The sequence below is a fragment of the Heteronotia binoei genome, chromosome 2 (assembly GCF_032191835.1).
Source record: "Heteronotia binoei isolate CCM8104 ecotype False Entrance Well chromosome 2, APGP_CSIRO_Hbin_v1, whole genome shotgun sequence".
Classification (NCBI taxonomy): domain Eukaryota; kingdom Metazoa; phylum Chordata; class Lepidosauria; order Squamata; family Gekkonidae; genus Heteronotia; species Heteronotia binoei.
In genome coordinates, this window is record NC_083224.1 from 159,774,487 (window position 1) to 159,783,941 (window position 9,455).

Below are 9,455 nucleotides of genomic sequence, written 5' to 3' on the forward strand. Positions count from 1 at the left end.
GCAACTATCATGCATATTATGTAGTTTTACAGATTAAGCATAATTTGTGGGGAAGGAATTCCTGTTTGGGTCCCTAATCACTGATCAGTAATTGAAATCTACATCAATCTGCATGTGAAAGAAAGCCATTTATTTTAAAGAAAACAACAAATTAAACTTCCTTTAGTTTTAGATGGTATGTCACAATAGATATAATCTCAGAAGAGGTAATTTCCCCTTCTCTCTTGCCTTGGAGGGAATGCCTCTTTGGAGATGGCACTTGCCACCTGCAGATTATAAAGACTTGTTTTTAAAAATAATTTTAAACATGTGAAAAACTAGGTCAAGTTAACGAGGGCATTTAATTATGTATGAAAGCAAATGAGTGAGATTGAATGAAATTGCAATCCGTTCCCCACCCACCCACCACTCTGAGACAATTATTCACTTGTTGATTAGCAGGACCTTATCTAAGCTTGCATGCCCTATGTTTCTCAGGGTAAACAATCAGCACTAATCACATGTGATATTAGATGAGTAGAGGTGTTGCATGAGTACAGCAGGTTAAATGGTTTTGCAACACATCAAGATACAAATCATACTGGGTTTGCCACTTTTTCAAAGAGGAGATTCCTGACCCTTCAGGAACTATGGGTGACAATTTGACTGCTGTAGCATACATCAGTTCTTTGAAAGTAAACATACACAAAGCAAACATTGCCCCCAAATTAAAAATTCTATTTATTTAGAGGATAGAATGAGTTATAAAACAATCTTCCAACTGGGTTTTATGTTTGATATCCTTTTTTGACCATTAGTTTGATGGATGGCTACTTTGAGGAGCAGATGGTGGATAGCAAACTAGAGTCATATCACACACCCTGAAAGGGGTCTGCTGTCCAAATCCATATCCATAACCACTTCTCCTTATATACATATGTATACCCTCTTGATGTCCTCTGGGGACTCAATGGCTTTCGAAAGGATGGATTTAACTCTGAGACTGATTCCTCAGTACCAGTTGCTCTGCCCCCAAGTTTCTGCTTTCCCCAGCTTCTCGTGGCTTTTTCTTCTTATTTTTTAGAGTTCCAGAGGCCATTAGAGAAATTGGAAGGAGCCACAGATCAAAATGGGCCTGTGCAGTGACTGGTGGGGAATTTATCACTTGAACTGGGGAAAGCAGAAGCTCGAGGCCAGAGCAACTGCTAGTGAGGAATTGGTCTGGGACCAGATATGGATCTGTTTTATGTGACTCCTCTTGCAAAAAGGGAACTAATCTCTCAATTCCCACGAATGAGTTTGGATTACAATAGCCGCAATAGTAGTCTGAGTTACCCCCCTAGATGAGTAATTTTGTGCTCCTGAAGTAGGGTCTGGTTGGCTTTCATGTTGGATCCCCTGAGCCTCTCATATCTCTGTGGAATGAAAATCCTTTTTAAAGGAAATCAATAACTTTAAGTGTTCAGAAGAACAGATATAGGCTGAAGACTTTCACACCTTATGTCACATGATTGCATTCTGCTGAGCCACTCCCTGCTTTTGCTCAGGGCACAATAAATTAGATGAAGGAAGACCTGTTATCAGATCCCCCACATTTAAAAAAAAACAAACATAGAGTAGCAGTTGTAGTGTTGAAGGTTTAACCCCACCCCTACCCCCAGTGCTGTTTATCCAAGCCCCTGAGCTGCCCTTTACATCATAGGGGAAAATATAAAGGAACCCTATAATTTCAGACATCCACATGTAACATATAACTATGTGGAAAGCAAATGCATTGTAATCATTCAAGGGTGTGACCTAGGAAGTATCTCATTCGGGCCTCTCTTCATTCATGCCTTTATAAAACTGCTTTCTCTCAGACTCTGCTATGTGATGTGGTGATAACAACACTGGCTGGACTACTGTGTATTGGGCTGGGTATAAACCATAAGATTGGCACCAAAGGTGCCTTTCAGTTCACACTTTGGATCTGTCTCAAGACTACTGAAAGAATGATTGACACAGGGGGTATGGGTCACCATTAACAATAAAAAAAATACATGGTCCTAATTTCATTTACGAAAATTGGTCTGAAGAGATTATTGGTTCACCTAGGGACTTTTTGCAAAGAAGAAGCTCTCTCTATCAATTATGACAAGACCAAAGTAATGGTTTTCAGGAAAAAAGCCATAATTTCCACCTGGAACATTTTGCGCAACTCTATAAAACAATGTACATTGTAATTTTCCAAAATCAAAATGGAAGAAGTCTTTATGGGGTAAATATCACTATAAAAAGGGAGGAGAAGATGCTGTAACCCTTCTGAAAAAGATTTTAGACTACACACGGCCTGTTCTGGATGGATCTGGAAGCCATTTGAGTGGCTGTGAAAGAAGAGTTCGAAGTAAGAGCGATTCTCTCCAGCTGCAGTTCAAGCCCCAAAGAAGCTGGATGAAGAGGTCACCTTGCTAGGCAGTCTAGTTCAGGAGCCAGGAAGAAATGGGATTTGTCCTAAAAGGGGACAGTGTATTGTTTGGGGTGCAAAAGGAGACAGAGAAAATAGCCAAAAGGAAAGTGTTAAAAAAACTCAAGGTAAAAAAATGTTAAATAGTGATAGCTGCACAGGCTCATGCATAGGTATTGTTAAAAATACTCTAGAGTGTTGAGTTGCTATAGCAACCCAAATGCTACCCCACATTATATTTATTTATATTTACTTCACTTATAGCCCACCTTTCTCTCTTTACTACATGTAAAATTGATTTAAAAAATTGATATAAAAAAACAACAGGGACCTCTGATATCAGTACAGTAGGTGTAGGACTGCAGAATTAGAAAACTATACATTAAAAAACTATCTAAGGTTTGATATACCATAATGCAGAAAGTGAGTTACAAATGGAGATGACAATGTAGTGAAAGGTAAGCAATACGTACAATAAACATTGCAGTAGAGCATAAACACATATAGTAGCTTCAAACACGTAGGAGGAGAAGGGGGAGAAGAGCTAGTGGAACTAGAAAGGAGAGAATGTGGAGCCAAAACCAGATGAAGGAGAGAAATGGAAGCCAATGGGGGAATGGGATTCTCCTCCAAGGGATCCTTACAAGTTCCCTCTTACTATAGCTAGTAGTCATGTATAGATTTAACCTACATGCATTTGTTAAATCTTTGTTTAAAGCCATCTGAGCTACACTGGACACAACCAGGTCATGAAGCAATGAATGGCATGTAGATTTTTAATAACCAAATGATTATTATTAACTTTACTTATATTTAGGAGGTGGAGGTATTTTGGTAGGTGCTGGTTGAGTGCTCTTTTTTAAAAGTACCTTTAATTTATTTTAGTATATTTCTATTCTGCCCATTCCCTGTAGGGCTCAGGGCGGAGTACAACATACGATAAAACAATAAAATACAATAAAAACATTCTATAAACAGGCAACTCAACAGCACTCAGATTACCATGTCATCACATATTGCCCAGCCTAGCCATCTCACATCATGATATCTCATAGAGATGGCAGTTTTTATTCCATTTCATAGCACAGATGACAGTGCTGTCCAGGGAGGCCAACCTGATCAAGAATAGATGTCCACAGCCTCTGCTAAAAGCCTGGCGGAACAGCTCCGTTTTACAGGCCCTACGGAAGGCTAATAAGCCAGGTAGGGCCTAGATCTCAATAGGGAGCTGATTCCACCAGGTCAGGGCCAGGACTGAAAAAGCCCTGGTCCTAGTTGGGGCGAGGTGGGCATTACTTGGGCCAGGGATGGCCAACAGATGTTGGGAAGTCGAACATAACAACCTCCTGGGCATATATGGAAGGAGATGGTTCTGCAGGTATGTTGGTTCCAGGCCGTGTAAGGCTTTAAGCGTTAGAACTAAAACCTTGAAGCGGATCTGGTACTCAATGGGCAGCCAGTGCAGACTGTGGAGTGCCGGCTGAATGCCCACCTGTAAAGGTGGTGCAGTCAGCAGGCGAGCCGCCACATTCTGCACCCGCAGTTTCCAGATCAGTCTCAAGGGTAAACCAGCATAGAACGAGTTACAGTAGTCTAGTCTAGAAGTGACCATTGCATGGATCACTGTAGCCAGGTCCTGAAGGGATAGATATGGTGCTAGCTGCCTGATCTGCCAAAGATAATAAAAGGCAGACCTGGCAACCATCGTGATCTGGGCCTCTATGGAAAGGGAGGCATCCAAGGTCACTCCTAAACTCTTCACCTGTTGGGCTGGCACCAATGTGGCACCATCCTAAGCTGGGAGCTCGATGCCCATACCCATCCCACCCCGACTCAGGTACAGGACCTCCGTGATAGCTGGATTCAATTTCAGCCAACTCTGTTGTAACCACTCAGCCACAGCTCCCAATGCCTTTTCCACTTTAGTCAAAAACAAGGTCACAAACAAGGATTCATGAGAATCGAGAACATTTCCCTACAGTAAGCCTGGGAAATCACATGCAAACAAATTACTGGATAAATTGTACAAATGCATAGGATTGCTGCAATCAGTGGAAAAATAGTAAGCACTCAAACTGGTTTCTATGCAGTGAAGCAATCTGAAAGATCAAGAGAACTGTAAACATGCGTAGGCTCAATAAATCACTGAGAGCAATGCGTGCTTGCTCTCATTAGACAGCAAAGAGGCACGCATGCTCTGTTTTGTATATACACAGCCAAACAAACCCATATAGATTTATGGCATATTAACAGACTGAATACATCCACATTTCATTACCATGTGAATACTGTGCCTGTATAGAAAATGATTACCTAGTATGTCATAACTGCTGTGCTATTTTCCAGCCTTTACCATGAAGGCCAACCCTTATTTACAACCCATTGTTCTGTTTCCAGAAAGCAAACACTTCGAACTACGGGGACATTATCATTTTGTTGTAGTTATGCAGCTATTATTGCAAAATGCTCAAGGTATATTGCTTGGGAATTTTATTAAAAGCACACACGGGACACTGGCCACACATGGAAATCTGTTCTGTCATGCATGCTTAGCACCACTGACCTGCACTAACAATGCACTAAGACTGGATGGCAGGTTCCTGTAAGACCTGAATACTTGTCCTTTGTTTGCATGATATGGATATACCAATCTTCATGCAGATATTGTAATTTCACAACCATCTTGATTCTGTGGTTCCTCCCTGCCAAGTCTCTGGTAACAAGAATAACCCAGTGATCTTTGCTGTAATTAAAATACAGCATCCCACAAGAGGCAGGACCACACACAGAGTTGTGATTAAGAACACTAACATGTTTTGTTAAAAAGATTTGCCAGCGGATCAGAACAAACAGGCCTTGCTTGCTCCTATGGACTTAGCAGTAGCTTTTCATTGCAAGTGCAGCTTTTCACAACATACCATTATCACCTACTAACGTTTAAGGTTGCAGCTACCGGCACAGGAGCAGAGACAGGCAAAAAGTGGGCACTCAGTCCTGTTGATAACATCCACAGTAGTTATGCCAACAGACAACAACACAATAATATATCATAATTGCCAGTCAATTGACAATGTTTACTGAGTAATCATCTTCCTTTTAACTGATTAAATATAAATAAATGTGTATATTACAGTGATCTCAATATAGGCTGCTCTTGAGGATGGAAAGAAATGTGCAGCTTAATAACCAGAGCAACCATTTGTTAATTCATCTTCAACATTTCTTCTTTTTTATTCCCAATGTCAGCAGAACTCAAGCACCAAAAATATCCTTTAACAAACTTTAATTCTTGGTTCCATTGTGGTTGTGATCCAAAGACTTATGAAAAATAGAGAATTAGCCCATTACTGCTATTTAGAAGAGTCTCAGTGTTCTTGATTTAAATTTGAATTTTATATATTTACATTTTCACCCAGCTCTTACTGAATTTCACTGGTCCTTGTCCCCACTCTTCATTAATTTTTCATTCTCATAAACACCTACTATATTGCATTTGAAGAAGTGGGTTCTGCTCCACAAAAGCCAATGCTGGAAATCCTTGAGGTGGCACAGGACTCCTTTTTGCCTATTCATCATAACATTTTATCCCAATGTTCTGTCATCGAAGAGCTGAAGGTCACTCAGCCAAATAATGATGAGACCCCAGACTTCCTTAGATTTCATAACGTTTCTTCATAGTGTCCAGACCACCATGTAATATAAAAATGAATGTTTGATTAACATTTTTTAGCTCCTCATCCAAAGGTTTCCTCTTATGCCTATAAAGCTTTCACAAGGAAGTGGTTCGTTTTCCCCATTGCTGTGCTGCATTCCTGTTTCCCTACCTGTTGAAGTATTTTCCTGCCACACACACAAAGAAGACTATGTGCTGATCACCTATACATTCATCACTCTAGAGGTGTTAAGTTCACCCCATTTCTCTACCAGTGGGAAGTTCCAGGAGACAGCACTTACTTGGTTTGGTTCCCTTGAAGGAAAGAGCACTGGAGACATAGGGAAATAGTGAAGAATTTGCTTTATTTAAAAATATACAAGTAGAGCACAGGTGGAAGCACAGAGATACCCCTGCAGGGCCACAGACCCACATCAGATCCAGAGAGAGAGAGAGAGAGAGAGACTGACTGACTGACTCCCGAGGCTTCTATAACTCCAGCAAATGCTATCATCTTCTCTCTACATGCCCCTGCTTTTCCAGTCTCACCCACTGTGGCTTCTTCTTACACAGGCACCTGTCTGTCTTAGATGGGAAGCTCAGTTTGAAGGGCACTTGGTCATCAGAGTATCATGGCCTATTGAAGGGACTTAGCCAAAGCCATTAAAGGGCATTAATGTTCTCTATGTCATTATTACAAAGGGTACCCTCATCACCATTCTTTCTGATCATTCATGCGATGATCCCATGCTTATCCATAAGCCATGACAGGGGGCTCTGTATACCTGAGAGACTCTCCACATATGCATAGAAATCATTGCATATTTTAAAGGGAGTGGGGATGTAAAACTGGAGCATCAACTGAGCAAAAAAAAAAAAATGGGGAGGGGAAATTGGCTTCCTCAAGCCCTTTTCATCTTATAATGTAAGAGTGGAACATGAGATAGGCATCTCCAAGTCCTGATTTCCCAGTCATCTTATTCTGGAATTAGAGGTTAAAACAGACCCAAAGAAGATGCACTGGAGGCATGTACTCTAACTTGTTCCCAAACTCCCCTGGCCAATGATATGGTACTCAGGTTTGGGTTAAAAGAACTGTGAGTTGAACAGTTTGTTTTCCAGATTACATGAGCAGGAAGCTTCCCATTTGCCCCAGAGTTTTAACAGTTTTGTGTGCCTCAGTTTGTTGCATGATATTGCCACTCCTAGTTAGAACACATGTATCTAGTGGGTCATATGTGTGTATCTGGTCACACATAATATTTTACACCTGGTGAAGTAGCATGCACAAGGATTTCACCACCACCACCTCACACTCAGCATCTCAGATTATTTCATATTACCTCAAATGCAACAGTTGGCAGTATTCATCTGTGCTAGACTAAAACAATAGTTTATTAAATTAGTTTTACAAAATCAAGGACATCTAATATGAAAATACCATTTTAAAATTAATATAAAAATACAAGATGATTGCAGAGTTGAAACATGTAATTTTTACAGATTTAACTTGGCTATTGATCAGTGTGGCACATTACTTTATAATACAACCCATCTAATCTCCATGATTTAATACTTGTGAGATTTGTTCTTTTCAGAAGTGCAGCTGTCTCTTGATACTTCCATGTAATAGTACTGGGACAGGTCTGCTTTCGTCAGGTGCAGCAGTTTCCTTCTGCCTCACATCAGGCAGCTTGGTTTGAGGAAAATGATGAACATGGAGCCAGATTTTTCAAGAGGAAGATTCTAACACTCCTTTCCTTTGGTAATATTCCAAGACAGTCTGGTTTCAGTCTCTTCATAATAGTTTCTAAGGGAGTGATGGTGGCTCAGTGGTAGAGCATGTGCTTGGTAAGCAGAAGGTCCCAGGTTCAATCCTCGGCATCTCCAACTAAAAAGGGTCCAGGCAAGTAGGCATGAAAAACCTCTGCTTGAGACCGCTGCCAGTCTGAGTAGACAGTACTGACTTTGATGGACCAAGGGTCTGATTTAGTATAAGGCAGTTTCATATGTTCATATATGTTGGTTTGTCTTCATCACATTGAACGAGAGGCTCTCCAGTAACGTCATCAATGTCAGGGACTTCAGGAAGATTGAACTCCAGGTTGTAGACCCTGCCACTTGCAGGATGGCTCCATCATGCTGTCAGGTATTGCTGGATTGTCTCAAGGGCACATCTAAGTCAATCACAGTATCAATCGAACATCTTTTTTTTTTCAGAACTTTAGCCTGTGGATCAGTTCTTAAGAAACGTCCAGCAGCAAGTGGTGCTGCTCTACAGTTTGCAGTTCACTTAACATCAGCTGGGTCATAATATCATTGGGAATAAGATGCCCTGATTAATGTAGGCCTTAGCAATGATATCCATTTCTGTTCTCTTATTCATGTTGTTCCTGAGCAAAACGCCACCAGAGAGAAGCTTCAGGGCAAAGCATTTAACAATGCAGGAGGAGATGTTGCCTTTCCCAGACCTGGGGGCCCATGATGAGACCCTGCAGCAGCAGCGGCCACACCACCATGCTGGAACTGTTTTGTGAGGCTGACAGTGCCCAAGAGACATTGCGGAGGATTCCAAGCTGCGGGGGGGCGGGGGCTCAGCAGTAGCTCTGGGTAAACTCAACCTCCCCTCTGCCATGGAGGATAGATAACACAAACAACCTGCAGCAGCAGTGCAGGAAGTGCTAGACTATAATATTGGGAGTTTCAGGTTCAAATCTGTACTCTGCCATGGAAGCTCACTTAATGATCTTGGACCAATCACTCTCTTTCAGTTCAGCCTACCACACAGGATTATTTCGAACACAATATGGAAAATGGGAGAATATTGTATACCACTTCAGCTCCTCGGGGTTTTTTTTTGGGGGGGGGAGTTGGGTATAAATACATAAATAAACCAGCAAATTAACAAAAAGATTAATTATCAGCCAATGAGAAACCAAGCAAAAAGTGATAAATGGTCTTTCAGCAAATATATTTCTGCAAATAAAATCAGAGTGCATGCAAAGACCAGTGTTATTACATGATTTTGCAGTTATCATGATAGTATGGCTGTGTGATGCTTTCATAACTTACTAAAGTGTGATGATTTCAGTTTTAGCTGACTTCAGGCAGAACATTCCTGCTTTGTTTTTGCTGTGCGAATATGTTCATAAACTGTCTATCCATCCACCAGTTCCATTTTTGACCACTGTCAGGCTGATAGGCAGATCCTGGGAGTGAAATCAGAGTCCAAGGTCAAGGGTTCCTTTCAGACAAACCACACATTACACAGTAACACGTGAAGCATAACTTGGATGCTTTTTTGAAAGTACACAGTTAAGTAGGGACAAAACAGATCTAAGATCTAATTCTTCCCTACCCCACTCCCACCCATCCTGTGGG

General features: G+C 41.2%; 1 pseudogene; it reads right to left on the reverse strand.

The window, feature by feature from the left end:
• Positions 1-7,501: 7,501 nt before the first annotated feature.
• LOC132567674 (GTP:AMP phosphotransferase AK3, mitochondrial-like) lies at positions 7,502-8,650 on the reverse strand (annotated as a pseudogene).
• Positions 8,651-9,455: the final 805 nt, after the last annotated feature.